This window comes from Mytilus californianus, unplaced genomic scaffold (assembly GCF_021869535.1).
Source record: "Mytilus californianus isolate M0D057914Y unplaced genomic scaffold, xbMytCali1.0.p SCAF_12, whole genome shotgun sequence".
Lineage (NCBI taxonomy): Eukaryota > Metazoa > Mollusca > Bivalvia > Mytilida > Mytilidae > Mytilus > Mytilus californianus.
The window spans coordinates 3488851-3510707 of record NW_026262604.1 but is presented as its reverse complement, the minus strand read 5'-3'; the positions used below and the strand labels follow the sequence as shown (position 1 = coordinate 3510707).

General features: G+C 36.3%; 21 non-coding genes across 21 annotated transcripts; 10 read left to right on the top strand and 11 right to left on the bottom strand.

Annotated features, from left to right (window-relative positions):
* Positions 1–8627: 8627 nt before the first annotated feature.
* Trnag-gcc (transfer RNA glycine (anticodon GCC)) lies at positions 8628–8698 on the top strand. The gene has a single exon. It is a non-coding gene; the product is annotated as a tRNA-Gly (tRNA).
* Positions 8699–8991: 293 nt separating this feature from the next.
* On the bottom strand, positions 8992–9063 carry Trnae-uuc (transfer RNA glutamic acid (anticodon UUC)). Its single transcript has one exon. It is a non-coding gene; the product is annotated as a tRNA-Glu (tRNA).
* A 635-nt stretch (positions 9064–9698) lies between these two features.
* Positions 9699–9769, top strand: Trnag-gcc (transfer RNA glycine (anticodon GCC)). The gene has a single exon. It is a non-coding gene; the product is annotated as a tRNA-Gly (tRNA).
* Positions 9770–10062: 293 nt separating this feature from the next.
* Trnae-uuc (transfer RNA glutamic acid (anticodon UUC)) lies at positions 10063–10134 on the bottom strand. The gene has a single exon. It is a non-coding gene; the product is annotated as a tRNA-Glu (tRNA).
* A 639-nt stretch (positions 10135–10773) lies between these two features.
* On the top strand, positions 10774–10844 carry Trnag-gcc (transfer RNA glycine (anticodon GCC)). Its single transcript has one exon. It is a non-coding gene; the product is annotated as a tRNA-Gly (tRNA).
* A 506-nt stretch (positions 10845–11350) lies between these two features.
* On the bottom strand, positions 11351–11422 carry Trnae-uuc (transfer RNA glutamic acid (anticodon UUC)). Its single transcript has one exon. It is a non-coding gene; the product is annotated as a tRNA-Glu (tRNA).
* A 635-nt stretch (positions 11423–12057) lies between these two features.
* On the top strand, positions 12058–12128 carry Trnag-gcc (transfer RNA glycine (anticodon GCC)). Its single transcript has one exon. It is a non-coding gene; the product is annotated as a tRNA-Gly (tRNA).
* Positions 12129–12421: 293 nt separating this feature from the next.
* Trnae-uuc (transfer RNA glutamic acid (anticodon UUC)) lies at positions 12422–12493 on the bottom strand. Its single transcript has one exon. It is a non-coding gene; the product is annotated as a tRNA-Glu (tRNA).
* Positions 12494–13318: 825 nt separating this feature from the next.
* Positions 13319–13390, bottom strand: Trnae-uuc (transfer RNA glutamic acid (anticodon UUC)). The gene has a single exon. It is a non-coding gene; the product is annotated as a tRNA-Glu (tRNA).
* A 638-nt stretch (positions 13391–14028) lies between these two features.
* Trnag-gcc (transfer RNA glycine (anticodon GCC)) lies at positions 14029–14099 on the top strand. The gene has a single exon. It is a non-coding gene; the product is annotated as a tRNA-Gly (tRNA).
* A 624-nt stretch (positions 14100–14723) lies between these two features.
* Trnae-uuc (transfer RNA glutamic acid (anticodon UUC)) lies at positions 14724–14795 on the bottom strand. The gene has a single exon. It is a non-coding gene; the product is annotated as a tRNA-Glu (tRNA).
* A 640-nt stretch (positions 14796–15435) lies between these two features.
* On the top strand, positions 15436–15506 carry Trnag-gcc (transfer RNA glycine (anticodon GCC)). Its single transcript has one exon. It is a non-coding gene; the product is annotated as a tRNA-Gly (tRNA).
* A 623-nt stretch (positions 15507–16129) lies between these two features.
* Positions 16130–16201, bottom strand: Trnae-uuc (transfer RNA glutamic acid (anticodon UUC)). The gene has a single exon. It is a non-coding gene; the product is annotated as a tRNA-Glu (tRNA).
* A 638-nt stretch (positions 16202–16839) lies between these two features.
* Positions 16840–16910, top strand: Trnag-gcc (transfer RNA glycine (anticodon GCC)). The gene has a single exon. It is a non-coding gene; the product is annotated as a tRNA-Gly (tRNA).
* Positions 16911–17534: 624 nt separating this feature from the next.
* Trnae-uuc (transfer RNA glutamic acid (anticodon UUC)) lies at positions 17535–17606 on the bottom strand. The gene has a single exon. It is a non-coding gene; the product is annotated as a tRNA-Glu (tRNA).
* A 640-nt stretch (positions 17607–18246) lies between these two features.
* On the top strand, positions 18247–18317 carry Trnag-gcc (transfer RNA glycine (anticodon GCC)). Its single transcript has one exon. It is a non-coding gene; the product is annotated as a tRNA-Gly (tRNA).
* Positions 18318–18941: 624 nt separating this feature from the next.
* Trnae-uuc (transfer RNA glutamic acid (anticodon UUC)) lies at positions 18942–19013 on the bottom strand. The gene has a single exon. It is a non-coding gene; the product is annotated as a tRNA-Glu (tRNA).
* A 640-nt stretch (positions 19014–19653) lies between these two features.
* Positions 19654–19724, top strand: Trnag-gcc (transfer RNA glycine (anticodon GCC)). Its single transcript has one exon. It is a non-coding gene; the product is annotated as a tRNA-Gly (tRNA).
* A 623-nt stretch (positions 19725–20347) lies between these two features.
* Trnae-uuc (transfer RNA glutamic acid (anticodon UUC)) lies at positions 20348–20419 on the bottom strand. Its single transcript has one exon. It is a non-coding gene; the product is annotated as a tRNA-Glu (tRNA).
* A 640-nt stretch (positions 20420–21059) lies between these two features.
* Positions 21060–21130, top strand: Trnag-gcc (transfer RNA glycine (anticodon GCC)). Its single transcript has one exon. It is a non-coding gene; the product is annotated as a tRNA-Gly (tRNA).
* Positions 21131–21753: 623 nt separating this feature from the next.
* Trnae-uuc (transfer RNA glutamic acid (anticodon UUC)) lies at positions 21754–21825 on the bottom strand. The gene has a single exon. It is a non-coding gene; the product is annotated as a tRNA-Glu (tRNA).
* Between the last annotated feature and the right edge of the window lie 32 nt (positions 21826–21857).

Sequence of the window (21857 nt, the reverse complement as noted above, 5' to 3'; positions counted from 1 at the left end):
GTATCTCATCGGTGTATGTCCCACATCGCCTTTTATACATACATGTACAAAATGTACGTGTTTAAGCTAAATAATATTAAACTATAAATTATAATTATAAAAAAATACAAAAATGGTAGTAGGTACGATGGTAAAGCCTTTCTTAACTTGATTGATGTCAAATCGTAAAATTAGAAATAATCTTAAATCAACGGACAATCGTTATACTTTTAATAAAATCTTTACACTTTAATACATTTCAATAATCATGATAATGTAAGAGAAATAAGACAATAGCGTACCCAGGGGCGGATCCAGCCATTTAAAAAAAGGGGGGTGTGTTCCAACCACATGCCCCCATTGCAAATGCATTGATCGTCCAAAAAAAAGGGGAAAGTTTTTTTTTTTGATCCGCCACTTGTACTAAACTATGATCTATCGCCATTCGTATGTATTTGTTACTTTTCAGTTACTAGTAGTTTATATTATTTAGACTTCAAAGTACAAATAACCCCAACTTTGTATGGGGTATAGAAATATTGTTTCACCAGGGTTGCGTTCAATATCGTAGCGGCTACATAGGGCTACGTAGATTTATGACTATTGAACGTACAGCTAGCCTAGCTGCTACATAGATATTGATAGCAGCTAGGATAGCTACTCGTTCAGTAGACAAAAATTTACGTAGCACTACGTAGCCGCTACGATATTGAACGCTACCCTGGCTTTCACATTTCTTGATCGGTGTGAGAAAAATATTTCTCATCACTAGAGAAATATCCCTGAGTTGCGTTCAATATCGTAGCAGCTAGCATAGCCACTATGTCTTAGATATCTATCTATGTTGAACGGTATGCTATGTAGCTAGGAAAATGGCATCATTAGTAATAACCTCCCCAACGCCATTTTGTATTCGCTAGATAGCATGATTGTTTTGGGCTATCTAGATCTTTTTAGCGGCTAGGCTAACTATACGTTCAATAGCCAAATTCTAGGTAGCGCTACGTAGCAGCTAAGATATTGAACGCAACCAGGGAGAATTGTGAAAACTGCTAGCACGGAGAGTGATACAAAAAGTTATACGAAAAACTGCGTTAATTTGATTGGCTTATCCAGCATCATATAAGACGATATTACGGCATTTCTGTCAACTTCTTTTTGTCAATTTTTTTTTTAAATTCTGAAGGGTACAAATAGTCTTAAAATGTCTGATGTTAAAGTTTGACGACAAAGGCTCGTTAATTATTATATTGAAATTAAACAAGTGGATCTGTGAGCTATAGACTGCTCACTAAGGATACCTCCGTCCCCTAAAAGTATAAGGTAAACAGGAAGTTGTTGAGTGATGAATCTGAAAACGCATCACAAGGTATAGCTGACTCATAATAACCCTCAAACCAAATTTCAGAAATCCTTGTAATGTCGTTCCTGAGATATGCGACGAAAAATATTCATTGGACGGACGGACAGACAGAGGTAAAACAGTATACCCCCACTTTTTTAAAGCGGGGTATAATAACTCGAGTTGATATCAAGCGATATCATAAGTATTACATATTTTATATATCAATATGTATAGAACACGGTGATTATACATAGCTGGAACCTAGTCTACGTCCGGTCGGAATGGGAACGTTATCTCCGAAAGGTGTCACAGTCTCCTCACGTTAAAGAACCTTTGCAAGAACTCTTTGAGGGGTCCGTTATTGGCCTGTTGCAAAGCGAAATTTCTGTTATCATACTAGTACTCGTTTTCTAATGGCAGTCCAAATTTCAAACTCTTCTTATTGATGAACTTACTTAGCAGAACCTATACCTTTTTTTTTTATAAATTGTTAATATGTTCTCGTCTTTAATAAACACGAAATAAGTGCTACTAGACGTTCAATCAATCAATTAACCAACCGAAGAACATATATTTTTCATTACATATTCTGTGCATTAAGTTATAGGTGTAAGAGATATAATAGCTGATTTTACTACGACTACTCTTAGATCGGTACTTTGTGGGTTTTTTTCTTTATTTTTTTGTCGAGCCTGCGACTTCTGCCGCAGAAAGCTCAACAAAAGGATAGTGATCCGGCTGCGGCGGCGTTAGCTAACTTCTTAAAAGCTTTATATTTTAGAAGATGGAAGACCTGGATACTTCATACTTTGTATATAGATGCCTTATGTTACGAAGTTACCATCTGTCATATGTCCATTGTCCTTAACCTCATTCAGTTTCATGGTTCAGTGACTACTTGAAAAAAAAAGTTAAGATTTTTTGTAATGTTAATTTCTTTCTTATTATGAGTAATATGATTACTATATTTAGTATGGGCGTACCTTGCAAGGTCGTCATGCCCGTCAGACAGTTTTCATTTGGCCTCGACCTCATTTCATGGATCAGTGAACAAGGTTAAGTTTTCGTGGCCATGATATAGTCCATATATATATCAGATACTATAAGCTATGGGTCTACAATATTTGGTGTATGGAATGATTGTAAGTTGTACATGTCCAACTGACAGGTGTCATCTGACCTTGACCTCATTTTCATGGTTCAGTGGTCAAAGTTTTTATGTTTGGTCTTTATTTCTAATACTATATGCAATAGGTCAACTGTATTTGGTGTATGGAAATATTTTATGATGTACATGTCAGTCTCGCAGGTTTTATTTGACCTTGACCTCATTTTCACGGTACATTGCTCAGTATTAGTTTTTGTGTTTTGGTCCGTTTTTCTTAAACTATAAGCAATAGGTGAACTATATTTGTTGTATGGACGGATTGTAAGGTGTATATATGTCTGTCTGGGAGGCATCATCTGACCTTGACCTCATTTTCATGGTTGATTGTTCAATGTTAAGTTTTCATGGTTATGTTTGTTTCTTAGATACTATAAGCAATAGGTCAACTATATTTACTAAATGCATAAATCGATTGTAAGATGTACATGTCTGTCTGGCATGGTTCATCTGACCTTGACCTCATTTAAATGGTTCATTGGTCAATGTTTTGTTTTCGTGGTAACGTCTGTTTCTTAGAAATGATTGATAGGTGTACAGGTATTTCTCGTTTGGTTTATCTTACCTTGACCTCATTTTCTTGGATCATGTTAAGTTTATGTGATACTTGTAGTAAAACCTATCAACATAAAATCAATGGTTAGTAAATAAGGCGAGACATTTCAGCGTGTGCACTCTTGTTTTTTTTTGTTTTTTTTTGTTCTCCGTATTATGTCAATCTGATTAGTCAATCCTTTTCCGACTTGTTTTTATAGTTGGTTGTTATGCTGTGCTGTAACACAGCCGACCCAGGTTTAGGGGAGGGTTGTACGTTAGTAAACATGTTTAACTCCGTCACATTCTCTATGTGCCTGTCCAAAGTCTGGAGCCTGTAATGTAGTAGTTGTCCTTGGTTGCTCTCTGACTGATGTGTTTTTCTTTTTGTCTGTACAGAAATCATACCGTTAGTATTTTTGGTTGAATTGTTTCGCATTTTTTCATGTCGAGGCCTCTTAAAACACTATACGGGATGTATTTTGCTCATTGTTGATGAGAACAGTTACCATAGTGATTACATCTACGTCATTTTGGTCTGTAGGCTATGCTGGAGGATAGTTATTTCATTGGCTTTTATACTACATTTTCTCATTGTTATGTTGCTTTATAAATGTCTTTAAGGATGCAAATCGTTGGAAGTTGCGACATTCGGAGACTGTTCTGCCCTTTTCATTTCTCATATCTATAATAGTATTCTAGTTAAAAAATAGCTTACAGTTTATCACCATCGTTAGAAGTTTAGACATATGCATTGAATATGCATGTGATGAAATAAACACTGGCAATGAATGAAATTCTAAAGATGTCGTAGACATGTTGATTCATTGATAAGTATAAAATATCTTGGTTTGTAATTGATTGCATCCGTGTCGTTCTCTCACAAGTGCTAGTGAAGATCTTATTTGATTATACTGAACTGTACAAAAATCTTGAAAAGTTCATTATTAATTGTTTAAAAATTTGTCAGAAATTCTATCACAATCTTCAACATAGAAACTATATTAGCAAAAGTTTCAAAGGTCGACCATCTGTGAGGGGCGCATTCATATAATATTCACGGATATGAGTTTTGCTAACGCTAATACCACTGCATACCAAATAGCCTCCCGCTGCAAATGTTTGCACCTGTCCTAAGTCAGGAATCTGATTACAGTAGTTGTCGTCTGTTTATGTAGTTCACACGTGTTTCTTGTTTCTCGTTTTTATATAGATTAGACCGTTGGTTTTCCCCTTCGAATGGGTTTACACAAGTAATTTTTTGGGGCCCTTTATAGCTTGCTGTTCGGTGTGAGCCAATGCTCCGTGTTGAAGGCCGTACCTTGACCTATAATGGTTTACTTTTATAAATTGTAACTTGGATGGAGAGTTGTCTCATTGGCACTCATACCAAATCTTCCTATATCTATTTACTTGTTATTAATGGTTTATCTTAAACTGACTGACCTTATTACAAACTTAACACGGCACGCCTATATCTCGCCTCCGCAACATCGTCGGAGCGAGACAAAAACTTCGTGTTTATTCAATTTAACTATTCTTTTTAACTCATTTAATATAATGCAGAAACACTTTATGATGTGCCGCAATTTAAATAAAACAAAAATTGTATCTTTCGCTTTTCTTACATGCATATATTCATATCATATTACAATACAAGGAATAGGTTGATAATATGATGTATTAATCATAATGTAACTTTTCATGCTACCATGTCTGTTTATATGATACTATGTATATATTATTATATCTGCAATAAGGACTCAACCAATTTTGTTAATGAAAATAGTTGTATTTGTATTACACGTACAAATTATCTACTATAAATTTATAAAGTTTGGATTAATGCTGTGTATTAATATTAATCCATTTATGAAATAATTACCACCTGTGAATCAATGATTGATTGATCGATTGTTGGTTGCTTAACGTCCAGTGGCAAATATTTCATGCATGTTCAGGACGAGAACAATTTAACAATAAATACAATAGGGAGGTCTTGTAATTGAGGCCATCCGGGATGATGGTCGGGGAAATTTGGACCGCCACTGGAAAATGAGGGTATATTGGATAGGGACAGAAATTTTGCCTTGCAACAGACCACCTACGGATCCCTCAAAGAGCGTGGCACTCTCTTAACACGAGGCATCGGATTTAACGTCCCCATTCTGACCGGACGTGACTGCAAACTTGTACATCCCGTACAGCCAAACGGACGCCCCACTTTGGCAAGCGTTTAACTGCCGGTCGGACGAAGACCAAGTGACAATATTTCTATTCCCCAGTCACCGTGGGGGGAATCAATGAAACACGACATGTGGTATTTATCAACCAACAAATTATAATTGGAGTGACAGTTTAATTTAAAAATGGTGTTTTCCTTAGTGTTGCAGATAACAAGTTCAGATATACCGCCAATATCATTTTAATTGCGATTGATTGATTGTTGGTTGCTAAACTTCCAGTTTCAAAAATTTTGATGCTAATTCTTGGGAATAGATGTAGAACTGTAAACCATGATAAAAATGCAAATCAAGCATTAAGACAGAATGCTTTATGCTTGATTAAGATTTTTGTCATGGTATATACTATATATACAGTCCTACATCTATTACCAATTCTATTTCTAAGGGTTTTTTTTCGAAGTACATTCGACTAGTTGAATATCTAACAAAAAATCATTCTAAACCTGTAGCGTTAACTGTTGTTCAGTAAAATAACTGAATCCTTATTAAGAGGATGTTGATTTATAAGTAACAGATGGGATTATCGTGTATTAAATCTAAGAACATGCTAAATTTCTGGCCCATTTTAATATTATACAATCATTGACGTTTGATTGAGGTTGATACTTACAGGTTATTAGAAAGATGATAATGCTTAGATTATCAAGTTACTGTAAAACTAATATGTAAATTGAAGTTCCTTTTCCGTGTCTTTTATTCTTTTAAATGCATAATGTGTATAAATAATCTATTTAAGTTGTCCCATCAGCACATATAAAAAAGAAGATGTGGTATGATTACAAATGACACAGAAATTAACAACTATAGGTCACCGTACGACCTTCAACAATGAGCAAAGCCCATACCGCATGTTTATATTTTTTCTTTCTTTGGATGGTTATCAGAAAAACTTAAACCTCTATTAATAACGTTTATGTTTATACTTTACTGTTTTAACATGTTACTATCTGCATGCCATAACAGATTTATAGCTTTACTTTGCCATTTCAAAACTGAGAAAAGATATGAATTGTAAGCTGTAACATGTCGATTTTGGTTTCACTCTCAACGGCTTAGATTCAAGACTGTATACCATTAAAAAGTAAAGTTTTTCAAAATACTTGACAAATCACAACTACTAAAATTACATCACTTCGCTCCTTTGATGAAACTGTTGCATATAAATGTTTAACAACACTCAAATGTAATTACCTTTGGCGTTTTTCTGATGAATATTAGACGGTGCATCATTGAACTGAATTGACCTGCGTAGGCGTGAAGACAATAAAGCTGTCATTTCACTTAAACAACAAGCATTTAACCACTTAACCAACTCACCATGCTTGCATGATGTTGAACACGCGCGTCTTATCGTTCAGTCCCTTTAACAAATACCTCTGCTATAAAAGAATAAAGCTACTTTCAGCTATCATTTTTTAATCATTAACTAAAATATTTATTTCTTCCGAATTATTTTTAAAAATGCACTTGGTCTTTGTTATAGATTGAATTTCTGTTATCAATAGGTTTTTGTCGGAAACTCTATAAAAGTTAAATTCAACATTTTGATTGCAACAGGCGATACATGTAAATTAATAAACGTCTCTTAATATTATATGGAATGTGATATGACTATTGTTTCTCCCCTATCTATATATTTTTCTTCAAATATTACATCAATCCGTTTGAGAGCATTGTAAATGGTATATTTTCTATCTGATTTTCTACGGTGAATGTTTAATTATTTTGAGAACAAATGTTATTTTTCGGGTGGCAAACAAATTCTCTCGCACACGTAATATTCCATATATCGTCAGGTTATCGGAATTCCCATGGCCGGGACTAAGTGTGCACCACTTATTGCGGACCTGTTTCTGTATTGTTATGAGTTACAATTTATGATGAAAATAAGCAAAGACCCATCGAAACAACATCTGATTCAAAAATTTAATAACAATTTTAGATGTTTAGATGATATATTGGCTCTCAAAAACGACGACTGCAGTATGCACACTAAAGATATTTATCCTGCCGAACTGACTTTAAATAAAAATAATAATAACAATGAACACTGCCCTTCCATGGATCTTGATATCTATATCTTTAACGGGAAGCTTAATACCAAAATTCATGATAAAAAAGATGATTTTTCATTTCCTATTGTTATTTATCCATTGTTAGATGGTGACGTTCCTTTGTCACCATCTTATGGTGTTTGTATATCTCAACTTGTTCGATTCGCTCGTGTATGTAACAACGTATTTGATTTCAACGAAAGAAATGTCTGTATTACTGAAAAATTATTACACCAGGGGTTTTCTATATCACAAACTAGTCTACATTAATGTAGAGTAGTATGCTGATCGGAGCTGGAACTGCTTGGGAGTTTGGAGCCTCTGGTCTTTGTTAGTCTTGTATATTTTTAATTTTAGTTCATTTATATGTTTTGGAGTTTAGTGTGACGTCCATTTTCACTGAACTAGTACACAATTGTATTTAGGGGCCAGCTGAGGACCACCTCCGGGACAAATTATGTTTAATAACAACCTTCATATACTTGGGGTAATTTGCATGTGTAATTGTTGAAAAATCCTACATTGATAAAAGCTGACTGACAACCTATGTCGTGTATTGTTTTAAAGTATTATGTTGAAACACTAATAATCAAACACTGCTTATCATATTTTCCGAAACCAAATCATTATATTATACATTTATCTGTTTTATATCGTGAACAACAGAAGTTATTTTTTAAATCTCAGATAAGCAACTTCTCTTATATATACAATAATGTTCCCTACAGTAGGTATATACTAAACCCTTTTCCGTTAATATTTCCTTGCGATCCATCAGATACTGACAATATCAAATCAGATTATCAGATAGTGAAATACGCTGCATGTAACCTTTTATTTCCAGATCATAACGAAAAGAAGTGTTACCTTTTGTTAATTTTATTTGCTTTGTTTATTTTATAAATTTCCTTTTTTTAACTTGCCTGTGTCTGTCGAAACAATCTATGATTAAAGGGAGATAACACTTTCTACTCGTCTATATTACAGATATTCGTAATAAAGGTAAAATTACTTGTTTAAGTAATATTACCCATGCACATAATATTGCACGAATAAATAATCGCCTGGACTGTATATATACCAGGTATATTCATCATAGCAGTTGGACCACGGGATTATGTTGCAGATTAACGGCTGGGTACTAAATGTCCGTCGATTTTCTCTTGTCAAACATGTTTTTCGTGTTTCTACATGTTCTACCGACAATGTTGTATAATAAACATGCCATATATCATACATACTATGTAACACGTGGTAATCATGTACTGCCCTTATATGTTCGAGTTAGACATCATGTGTCATAAGCATCGGTGGTTCAGTGGTAGAATGCTCGCCTGCCACGCGGGCGGCCCGGGTTCGATTCCCGGCCGATGCATTTCTTTTTTCATCTCTTTCCAATATTCAAACTAGCAATGCAGAGTTAAGAAAGCACAGTTTTACAGTTTCATTACTAAACAATAATTGACAGTTGTTTGTTATTGTGATGATGTTACAACATTTAAAGAACTACAGTCTTTTTGAAAGTTTTCTTTTACAAATCTATGTAATTATGCCTCATGTCAATTGAAAGACAGAAAAGTCTTGACTACATAAACTCTACATCTGTAACATTGTGTTCTCAATGTACTACAACAACAGTAATGTGAAAAAGATCAACAAAAACTAAAGCTCCGACGCCGGGAATCGAACCCGGGCCGTCTGGGTGAAAACCAGAAATCCTAACCACTAGACCACATCGGACTTAGTATAACTAGCTTAATTTAAGCTATATATATAAGCATATCATGAACATTTTATAACTGGGCTTAAACATTGTGTCAACGTATGATAAGTGTGAGCTAATAGTCGATGATCACTATTTCTACCTCGCCATACAAACTGATAGCAGAAATGCTCTGAAAGAGTATATCGTGTATATCCTTCTAAATCTTTATTTCGAAAAATATAAAATCGTATTGGTAGTGAACGCAAGCATGGCAAAGTTTGCCGGCAAAGCCGCCAAAACTGAAAACTATGCAATTTAAGATTCAGACTTTCTTAGTATGTAATTTATGCTCCTTTAAAACGGTTGATTAATTACCTACCCCCTTTTAAATCTTGAATTTTATTGTTAAGTTTCAAATTAGACACGAAACCGACAGCATATATATACCAGGTATATTCATCATAGCAGTTGGACCACGGGATTATGTTGCAGATTAACGGCTGGGTACTAAATGTCCGTCGATTTTCTCTTGTCAAACATGTTTTTCGTGTTTCTACATGTTCTACCGACAATGTTGTATAATAAACATGCCATATATCATACATACTATGTAACACGTGGTAATCATGTACTGCCCTTATATGTTCGAGTTAGACATCATGTGTCATAAGCATCGGTGGTTCAGTGGTAGAATGCTCGCCTGCCACGCGGGCGGCCCGGGTTCGATTCCCGGCCGATGCATTTCTTTTTTCATCTCTTTCCAATATTCAAACTAGCAATGCAGAGTTAAGAAAGCACAGTTTTACAGTTTCATTACTAAACAATAATTGACAGTTGTTTGTTATTGTGATGATGTTACAACATTTAAAGAACTACAGTCTTTTTGAAAGTTTTCTTTTACAAATCTATGTAATTATGCCTCATGTCAATTGAAAGACAGAAAAGTCTTGACTACATAAACTCTACATCTGTAACATTGTGTTCTCAATGTACTACAACAACAGTAATGTGAAAAAGATCAACAAAAACTAAAGCTCCGACGCCGGGAATCGAACCCGGGCCGTCTGGGTGAAAACCAGAAATCCTAACCACTAGACCACATCGGACTTAGTATAACTAGCTTAATTTAAGCTATATATATAAGCATATCATGAACATTTTATAACTGGGCTTAAACATTGTGTCAACGTATGATAAGTGTGAGCTAATAGTCGATGATCACTATTTCTACCTCGCCATACAAACTGATAGCAGAAATGCTCTGAAAGAGTATATCGTGTATATCCTTCTAAATCTTTATTTCGAAAAATATAAAATCGTATTGGTAGTGAACGCAAGCATGGCAAAGTTTGCCGGCAAAGCCGCCAAAACTGAAAACTATGCAATTTAAGATTCAGACTTTCTTAGTATGTAATTTATGCTCCTTTAAAACGGTTGATTAATTACCTACCCCCTTTTAAATCTTGAATTTTATTGTTAAGTTTCAAATTAGACACGAAACCGACAGCATATATATATATACCAGGTATATTCATCATAGCAGTTGGACCACGGGATTATGTTGCAGATTAACGGCTGGGTACTAAATGTCCGTCGATTTTCTCTTGTCAAACATGTTTTTCGTGTTTCTACATGTTCTACCGACAATGTTGTATAATAAACATGCCATATATCATACATACTATGTAACACGTGGTAATCATGTACTGCCCTTATATGTTCGAGTTAGACATCATGTGTCATAAGCATCGGTGGTTCAGTGGTAGAATGCTCGCCTGCCACGCGGGCGGCCCGGGTTCGATTCCCGGCCGATGCATTTCTTTTTTCATCTCTTACCAATATTCAAACTAGCAATGCAGAGTTAAGAAAGCACAGTTTTACAGTTTCATTACTAAACAATAATTGACAGTTGTTTGTTATTGTGATGATGTTACAACATTTAAAGAACTAGTCTTTTTGAAAGTTTTCTTTTACAAATCTATGTAATTATGCCTCATGTCAATTGAAAGACAGAAAAGTCTTGACTACATAAACTCTACATCTGTAACATTGTGTTCTCAATGTACTACAACTGTCAACGTATATTTGTTCCGCCTGACAGAAGTTCCACTGGAAACTTTGTTATAAACAATGTCATAATATCTGTTCCTGTTGGAACAAATATTCTATACCCTTTATTCCGTTAGGAACATTTACTGTAATATTTATTCCAGTGGAAATGATATTCCAGAATATTGTTTCCATTTGGAACTTATATTATGAAGGAACTTCTATTCTGTGACACAACAACAGTAATGTGAAAAAGATCAACAAAAACTAAAGCTCCGACGCCGGGAATCGAACCCGGGCCGTCTGGGTGAAAACCAGAAATCCTAACCACTAGACCACATCGGACTTAGTATAACTAGCTTAATTTAAGCTATATATATAAGCATATCATGAACATTTTATAACTGGGCTTAAACATTGTGTCAACGTATGATAAGTGTGAGCTAATAGTCGATGATCACTATTTCTACCTCGCCATACAAACTGATAGCAGAAATGCTCTGAAAGAGTATATCGTGTATATCCTTCTAAATCTTTATTTCGAAAAATATAAAATCGTATTGGTAGTGAACGCAAGCATGGCAAAGTTTGCCGGCAAAGCCGCCAAAACTGAAAACTATGCAATTTAAGATTCAGACTTTCTTAGTATGTAATTTATGCTCCTTTAAAACGGTTGATTAATTACCTACCCCCTTTTAAATCTTGAATTTTATTGTTAAGTTTCAAATTAGACACGAAACCGACAGCATATATATACCAGGTATATTCATCATAGCAGTTGGACCACGGGATTATGTTGCAGATTAACGGCTGGGTACTAAATGTCCGTCGATTTTCTCTTGTCAAACATGTTTTTCGTGTTTCTACATGTTCTACCGACAATGTTGTATAATAAACATGCCATATATCATACATACTATGTAACACGTGGTAATCATGTACTGCCCTTATATGTTCGAGTTTGACATCATGTGTCATAAGCATCGGTGGTTCAGTGGTAGAATGCTCGCCTGCCACGCGGGCGGCCCGGGTTCGATTCCCGGCCGATGCATTTCTTTTTTCATCTCTTTCCAATATTCAAACTAGCAATGCAGAGTTAAGAAAGCACAGTTTTACAGTTTCATTACTAAACAATAATTGACAGTTGTTTGTTATTGTGATGATGTTACAACATTTAAAGAACTACAGTCTTTTTGAAAGTTTTCTTTTACAAATCTATGTAATTATGCCTCATGTCAATTGAAAGACAGAAAAGTCTTGACTACATAAACTCTACATCTGTAACATTGTGTTCTCAATGTACTACAACAACAGTAATGTGAAAAAGATCAACCAAAACTAAAGCTCCGACGCCGGGAATCGAACCCGGGCCGTCTGGGTGAAAACCAGAAATCCTAACCACTAGACCACATCGGACTTAGTTTAAGCTATATATATAAGCATATCATGAACATTTTATAACTGGGCTTAAACATTGTGTCAACGTATGATAAGTGTGAGCTAATAGTCGATGATCACTATTTCTACCTCGCCATACAAACTGATAGCAGAAATGCTCTGAAAGAGTATATCGTGTATATCCTTCTAAATCTTTATTTCGAAAAATATAAAATCGTATTGGTAGTGTACGCAAGCATGGCAAAGTTTGCCGGCAAAGCCGCCAAAACTGAAAACTATGCAATTTAAGATTCAGACTTTCTTAGTATGTAAGTTATGCTCCTTTAAAACGAGAAATTTATCTGATACTATCATTTCAAATATACTCCTCTCTCTTCAGAGGTCAATCTTGAACACTATACAAATAAATTGTTGATAACGCACTGTATAAGTGTGCCAGGAGTGAATAGCTCCTGTTCTGCGATTAAGTAGTGGAGAGGAATCGTAGAGCTAGAGTAGCAAACACAGGAAATTAAGTTATTGTATCTAACTTATACCCCGAGGGGATGATGTCATAACAACAGACTAAATGACAAGAAATGCATAAACATCAACATGACTTTAAAACAGAAAATCATTATTTGCGAAAGAACATTCTTATGTAGGTGTGATGGTCACCCATCTCATTCCGGTCTCGGTTTCATTGACACTTGAAGGCACATCACTGCGGAAGATGCAAACTGCATGATAATATATGCTGCGAGAATTAATTGCAATTTATTTCGCTTAGATGATTCTGTGAATCCTTTTTTCATCTTTTTCATGAAATGTTACATGTTTCACCCGATCACAAAAAAATTAAAGCTCCGACGCCGGGAATCGAACCCGGGCCGTCTGGGTGAAAACCAGAAATCCTAACCACTAGACCACATCGGACTTAGTATAACAAGCTAAAATTAAGCTATATATTAAAGCGTTTTTACCGAGCCTAATACATTTATGATTGTGTCAACATATGATAAATATGATTCAGCTGACAGCCTGACAGGAGCGTATTCAAAGCTCACACAATTTTACCAGGTTGTAAATATCGGAAGCAGAAACCGTTCAATATAAAGGCGCATTTATTCAGCATAATAATGCATTCAAACATATATATGTGCCATACTGAGTCGACTATACAGTTGAATCAATGACTAATATGTGTCTGCCATATGAAACCACAACTGAAAATCATGTCACGTTACAGAATTTTTCATTTCGCTATTAATTCTCCTTTGAAAGACTTGATTAATTATCCCTCCCCCTTTTCATATCACGATTTTAACCACGGTAAGTTTCAAATTATACACGAAGCCGACAGTAGCATATTTCTGGTCATTATATTTCAACCACGAGCTGCGATTACACTGCGGCTGAACAGATGGGATCTAAATTAACGTCGATTTCCTCTTGTCAAATATATTTGTGTCGCGTTTCTGCCGACAACGTCAGTATGATTAACATGCTATATACCATACATATCAGGTAACATGTGTCCATATATGATCAAGTTAAACACTAAGTAGTTATAAGCATCGGTGGTTCAGTGGTAGAATGCTCGCCTGCCACGCGGGCAGCCATGGTTCGATTCCCGGCCGATGCATTTCTTTTTTCGTCTCTTTCAAAGTTTTCAATTGATTAGCGGCCAATAGAGTACGCGGCACATAACTGTATCATCCATGGATAGTGTGCATCCATGTAAATTCACGCCAAGAGAAATTTATCTGATACTATCATTTCAAATATACTCCTCTCTCTTCAGAGGTCAATCTTGAACACTATACAAATAAATTGTTGATAACGCACTGTATAAGTGTGCCAGGAGTGAATAGCTCCTGTTCTGCGATTAAGTAGTGGAGAGGAATCGTAGAGCTAGAGTAGCAAACACAGGAAATTAAGTTATTGTATCTAACTTATACCCCGAGGGGATGATGTCATAACAACAGACTAAATGACAAGAAATGCATAAACATCAACATGACTTTAAAACAGAAAATCATTATTTGCGAAAGAACATTCTTATGTAGGTGTGATGGTCACCCATCTCATTCCGGTCTCGGTTTCATTGACACTTGAAGGCACATCACTGCGGAAGATGCAAACTGCATGATAATATATGCTGCGAGAATTAATTGCAATTTATTTCGCTTAGATGATTCTGTGAATCCTTTTTTCATCTTTTTCATGAAATGTTACATGTTTCACCCGATCACAAAAAAAATTAAAGCTCCGACGCCGGGAATCGAACCCGGGCCGTCTGGGTGAAAACCAGAAATCCTAACCACTAGACCACATCGGACTTAGTATAACAAGCTAAAATTAAGCTATATATTAAAGCGTTCTTACCGAGCCTAATACATTTATGATTGTGTCAACATATGATAAATATGATTCAGCTGACAGCCTGACAGGAGCGTATTCAAAGCTCACACAATTTTACCAGGTTGTAAATATCGGAAGCAGAAACCGTTCAATATAAAGGCGCATTTATTCAGCATAATAATGCATTCAAACATATATATATGTGCCATACTGAGTCGACTATACAGTTGAATCAATGACTAATATGTGTCTGCCATATGAAACCACAACTGAAAATCATGTCACGTTACAGAATTTTTCATTTCGCTATTAATTCTCCTTTGAAAGACTTGATTAATTATCCCTCCCCCTTTTCATATCACGATTTTAAAGACGGTAAGTTTCAAATTATACACGAAGCCGACAGTAGCATATTTCTGGTCATTATATTTCAACCACGAGCTGCGATTACACTGCGGCTGAACAGATGGGATCTAAATTAACGTCGATTTCCTCTGGTCAAATATATTTGTGTCGCGTTTCTGCCGACAACGTCAGTATGATTAACATGCTATATACCATACATATCAGGTAACATGTGTCCATATATGATCAAGTTAAACACTAAGTAGTTATAAGCATCGGTGGTTCAGTGGTAGAATGCTCGCCTGCCACGCGGGCGGCCCGGGTTCGATTCCCAGCCGATGCATTTCTTTTTTCGTCTCTTTCAAAGTTTTCAATTGATTAGCGGCCAATAGAGTACGCGGCACATAACTGTATCATCCATGGATAGTGTGCATCCATGTAAATTCACGCCAAGAGAAATTTATCTGATACTATCATTTCAAATATACTCCTCTCTCTTCAGAGGTCAATCTTGAACACTATACAAATAAATTGTTGATAACGCACTGTATAAGTGTGCCAGGAGTGAATAGCTCCTGTTCTGCGATTAAGTAGTGGAGAGGAATCGTAGAGCTAGAGTAGCAAACACAGGAAATTAAGTTATTGTATCTAACTTATACCCCGAGGGGATGATGTCATAACAACAGACTAAATGACAAGAAATGCATAAACATCAACATGACTTTAAAACAGAAAATCATTATTTGCGAAAGAACATTCTTATGTAGGTGTGATGGTCACCCATCTCATTCCGGTCTCGGTTTCATTGACACTTGAAGGCACATCACTGCGGAAGATGCAAACTGCATGATAATATATGCTGCGAGAATTAATTGCAATTTATTTCGCTTAGATGATTCTGTGAATCCTTTTTTCATCTTTTTCATGAAATGTTACATGTTTCACCCGATCACAAAAAAATTAAAGCTCCGACGCCGGGAATCGAACCCGGGCCGTCTGGGTGAAAACCAGAAATCCTAACCACTAGACCACATCGGACTTAGTATAACAAGCTAAAATTAAGCTATATATTAAAGCGTTTTTACCGAGCCTAATACATTTATGATTGTGTCAACATATGATAAATATGATTCAGCTGACAGCCTGACAGGAGCGTATTCAAAGCTCACACAATTTTACCAGGTTGTAAATATCGGAAGCAGAAACCGTTCAATATAAAGGCGCATTTATTCAGCATAATAATGCATTCAAACATATATATGTGCCATACTGAGTCGACTATACAGTTGAATCAATGACTAATATGTGTCTGCCATATGAAACCACAACTGAAAATCATGTCACGTTACAGAATTTTTCATTTCGCTATTAATTCTCCTTTGAAAGACTTGATTAATTATCCCTCCCCCTTTTCATATCACGATTTTAACCACGGTAAGTTTCAAATTATACACGAAGCCGACAGTAGCATATTTCTGGTCATTATATTTCAACCACGAGCTGCGATTACACTGCGGCTGAACAGATGGGATCTAAATTAACGTCGATTTCCTCTTGTCAAATATATTTGTGTCGCGTTTCTGCCGACAACGTCAGTATGATTAACATGCTATATACCATACATATCAGGTAACATGTGTCCATATATGATCAAGTTAAACACTAAGTAGTTATAAGCATCGGTGGTTCAGTGGTAGAATGCTCGCCTGCCACGCGGGCAGCCATGGTTCGATTCCCGGCCGATGCATTTCTTTTTTCGTCTCTTTCAAAGTTTTCAATTGATTAGCGGCCAATAGAGTACGCGGCACATAACTGTATCATCCATGGATAGTGTGCATCCATGTAAATTCACGCCAAGAGAAATTTATCTGATACTATCATTTCAAATATACTCCTCTCTCTTCAGAGGTCAATCTTGAACACTATACAAATAAATTGTTGATAACGCACTGTATAAGTGTGCCAGGAGTGAATAGCTCCTGTTCTGCGATTAAGTAGTGGAGAGGAATCGTAGAGCTAGAGTAGCAAACACAGGAAATTAAGTTATTGTATCTAACTTATACCCCGAGGGGATGATGTCATAACAACAGACTAAATGACAAGAAATGCATAAACATCAACATGACTTTAAAACAGAAAATCATTATTTGCGAAAGAACATTCTTATGTAGGTGTGATGGTCACCCATCTCATTCCGGTCTCGGTTTCATTGACACTTGAAGGCACATCACTGCGGAAGATGCAAACTGCATGATAATATATGCTGCGAGAATTAATTGCAATTTATTTCGCTTAGATGATTCTGTGAATCCTTTTTTCATCTTTTTCATGAAATGTTACATGTTTCACCCGATCACAAAAAAAATTAAAGCTCCGACGCCGGGAATCGAACCCGGGCCGTCTGGGTGAAAACCAGAAATCCTAACCACTAGACCACATCGGACTTAGTATAACAAGCTAAAATTAAGCTATATATTAAAGCGTTCTTACCGAGCCTAATACATTTATGATTGTGTCAACATATGATAAATATGATTCAGCTGACAGCCTGACAGGAGCGTATTCAAAGCTCACACAATTTTACCAGGTTGTAAATATCGGAAGCAGAAACCGTTCAATATAAAGGCGCATTTATTCAGCATAATAATGCATTCAAACATATATATATGTGCCATACTGAGTCGACTATACAGTTGAATCAATGACTAATATGTGTCTGCCATATGAAACCACAACTGAAAATCATGTCACGTTACAGAATTTTTCATTTCGCTATTAATTCTCCTTTGAAAGACTTGATTAATTATCCCTCCCCCTTTTCATATCACGATTTTAAAGACGGTAAGTTTCAAATTATACACGAAGCCGACAGTAGCATATTTCTGGTCATTATATTTCAACCACGAGCTGCGATTACACTGCGGCTGAACAGATGGGATCTAAATTAACGTCGATTTCCTCTGGTCAAATATATTTGTGTCGCGTTTCTGCCGACAACGTCAGTATGATTAACATGCTATATACCATACATATCAGGTAACATGTGTCCATATATGATCAAGTTAAACACTAAGTAGTTATAAGCATCGGTGGTTCAGTGGTAGAATGCTCGCCTGCCACGCGGGCGGCCCGGGTTCGATTCCCAGCCGATGCATTTCTTTTTTCGTCTCTTTCAAAGTTTTCAATTGATTAGCGGCCAATAGAGTACGCGGCACATAACTGTATCATCCATGGATAGTGTGCATCCATGTAAATTCACGCCAAGAGAAATTTATCTGATACTATCATTTCAAATATACTCCTCTCTCTTCAGAGGTCAATCTTGAACACTATACAAATAAATTGTTGATAACGCACTGTATAAGTGTGCCAGGAGTGAATAGCTCCTGTTCTGCGATTAAGTAGTGGAGAGGAATCGTAGAGCTAGAGTAGCAAACACAGGAAATTAAGTTATTGTATCTAACTTATACCCCGAGGGGATGATGTCATAACAACAGACTAAATGACAAGAAATGCATAAACATCAACATGACTTTAAAACAGAAAATCATTATTTGCGAAAGAACATTCTTATGTAGGTGTGATGGTCACCCATCTCATTCCGGTCTCGGTTTCATTGACACTTGAAGGCACATCACTGCGGAAGATGCAAACTGCATGATAATATATGCTGCGAGAATTAATTGCAATTTATTTCGCTTAGATGATTCTGTGAATCCTTTTTTCATCTTTTTCATGAAATGTTACATGTTTCACCCGATCACAAAAAAAATTAAAGCTCCGACGCCGGGAATCGAACCCGGGCCGTCTGGGTGAAAACCAGAAATCCTAACCACTAGACCACATCGGACGTAGTATAACAAGCTAAAATTAAGCTATATATTAAAGCGTTCTTACCGAGCCTAATACATTTATGATTGTGTCAACATATGATAAATATGATTCAGCTGACAGCCTGACAGGAGCGTATTCAAAGCTCACACAATTTTACCAGGTTGTAAATATCGGAAGCAGAAACCGTTCAATATAAAGGCGCATTTATTCAGCATAATAATGCATTCAAACATATATATATGTGCCATACTGAGTCGACTATACAGTTGAATCAATGACTAATATGTGTCTGCCATATGAAACCACAACTGAAAATCATGTCACGTTACAGAATTTTTCATTTCGCTATTAATTCTCCTTTGAAAGACTTGATTAATTATCCCTCCCCCTTTTCATATCACGATTTTAAAGACGGTAAGTTTCAAATTATACACGAAGCCGACAGTAGCATATTTCTGGTCATTATATTTCAACCACGAGCTGCGATTACACTGCGGCTGAACAGATGGGATCTAAATTAACGTCGATTTCCTCTGGTCAAATATATTTGTGTCGCGTTTCTGCCGACAACGTCAGTATGATTAACATGCTATATACCATACATATCAGGTAACATGTGTCCATATATGATCAAGTTAAACACTAAGTAGTTATAAGCATCGGTGGTTCAGTGGTAGAATGCTCGCCTGCCACGCGGGCAGCCATGGTTCGATTCCCGGCCGATGCATTTCTTTTTTCGTCTCTTTCAAAGTTTTCAATTGATTAGCGGCCAATAGAGTACGCGGCACATAACTGTATCATCCATGGATAGTGTGCATCCATGTAAATTCACGCCAAGAGAAATTTATCTGATACTATCATTTCAAATATACTCCTCTCTCTTCAGAGGTCAATCTTGAACACTATACAAATAAATTGTTGATAACGCACTGTATAAGTGTGCCAGGAGTGAATAGCTCCTGTTCTGCGATTAAGTAGTGGAGAGGAATCGTAGAGCTAGAGTAGCAAACACAGGAAATTAAGTTATTGTATCTAACTTATACCCCGAGGGGATGATGTCATAACAACAGACTAAATGACAAGAAATGCATAAACATCAACATGACTTTAAAACAGAAAATCATTATTTGCGAAAGAACATTCTTATGTAGGTGTGATGGTCACCCATCTCATTCCGGTCTCGGTTTCATTGACACTTGAAGGCACATCACTGCGGAAGATGCAAACTGCATGATAATATATGCTGCGAGAATTAATTGCAATTTATTTCGCTTAGATGATTCTGTGAATCCTTTTTTCATCTTTTTCATGAAATGTTACATGTTTCACCCGATCACAAAAAAATTAAAGCTCCGACGCCGGGAATCGAACCCGGGCCGTCTGGGTGAAAACCAGAAATCCTAACCACTAGACCACATCGGACTTAGTATAACAAGCTAAAATTAAGCTATATATTAAAGCGTTCTTACCGAGCCTAATACATTTATGATTGTGTCAACATATGATAAATATGATTCAGCTGACAGCCTGACAGGAGCGTATTCAAAGCTCACACAATTTTACCAGGTTGTAAATATCGGAAGCAGAAACCGTTCAATATAAAGGCGCATTTATTCAGCATAATAATGCATTCAAACATATATATATGTGCCATACTGAGTCGACTATACAGTTGAATCAATGACTAATATGTGTCTGCCATATGAAACCACAACTGAAAATCATGTCACGTTACAGAATTTTTCATTTCGCTATTAATTCTCCTTTGAAAGACTTGATTAATTATCCCTCCCCCTTTTCATATCACGATTTTAAAGACGGTAAGTTTCAAATTATACACGAAGCCGACAGTAGCATATTTCTGGTCATTATATTTCAACCACGAGCTGCGATTACACTGCGGCTGAACAGATGGGATCTAAATTAACGTCGATTTCCTCTGGTCAAATATATTTGTGTCGCGTTTCTGCCGACAACGTCAGTATGATTAACATGCTATATACCATACATATCAGGTAACATGTGTCCATATATGATCAAGTTAAACACTAAGTAGTTATAAGCATCGGTGGTTCAGTGGTAGAATGCTCGCCTGCCACGCGGGCAGCCATGGTTCGATTCCCGGCCGATGCATTTCTTTTTTCGTCTCTTTCAAAGTTTTCAATTGATTAGCGGCCAATAGAGTACGCGGCACATAACTGTATCATCCATGGATAGTGTGCATCCATGTAAATTCACGCCAAGAGAAATTTATCTGATACTATCATTTCAAATATACTCCTCTCTCTTCAGAGGTCAATCTTGAACACTATACAAATAAATTGTTGATAACGCACTGTATAAGTGTGCCAGGAGTGAATAGCTCCTGTTCTGCGATTAAGTAGTGGAGAGGAATCGTAGAGCTAGAGTAGCAAACACAGGAAATTAAGTTATTGTATCTAACTTATACCCCGAGGGGATGATGTCATAACAACAGACTAAATGACAAGAAATGCATAAACATCAACATGACTTTAAAACAGAAAATCATTATTTGCGAAAGAACATTCTTATGTAGGTGTGATGGTCACCCATCTCATTCCGGTCTCGGTTTCATTGACACTTGAAGGCACATCACTGCGGAAGATGCAAACTGCATGATAATATATGCTGCGAGAATTAATTGCAATTTATTTCGCTTAGATGATTCTGTGAATCCTTTTTTCATCTTTTTCATGAAATGTTACATGTTTCACCCGATCACAAAAAAATTAAAGCTCCGACGCCGGGAATCGAACCCGGGCCGTCTGGGTGAAAACCAGAAATCCTAACCACTAGACCACATCGGACTTAGTATAACAAGCTAAAATTAAGCTATATA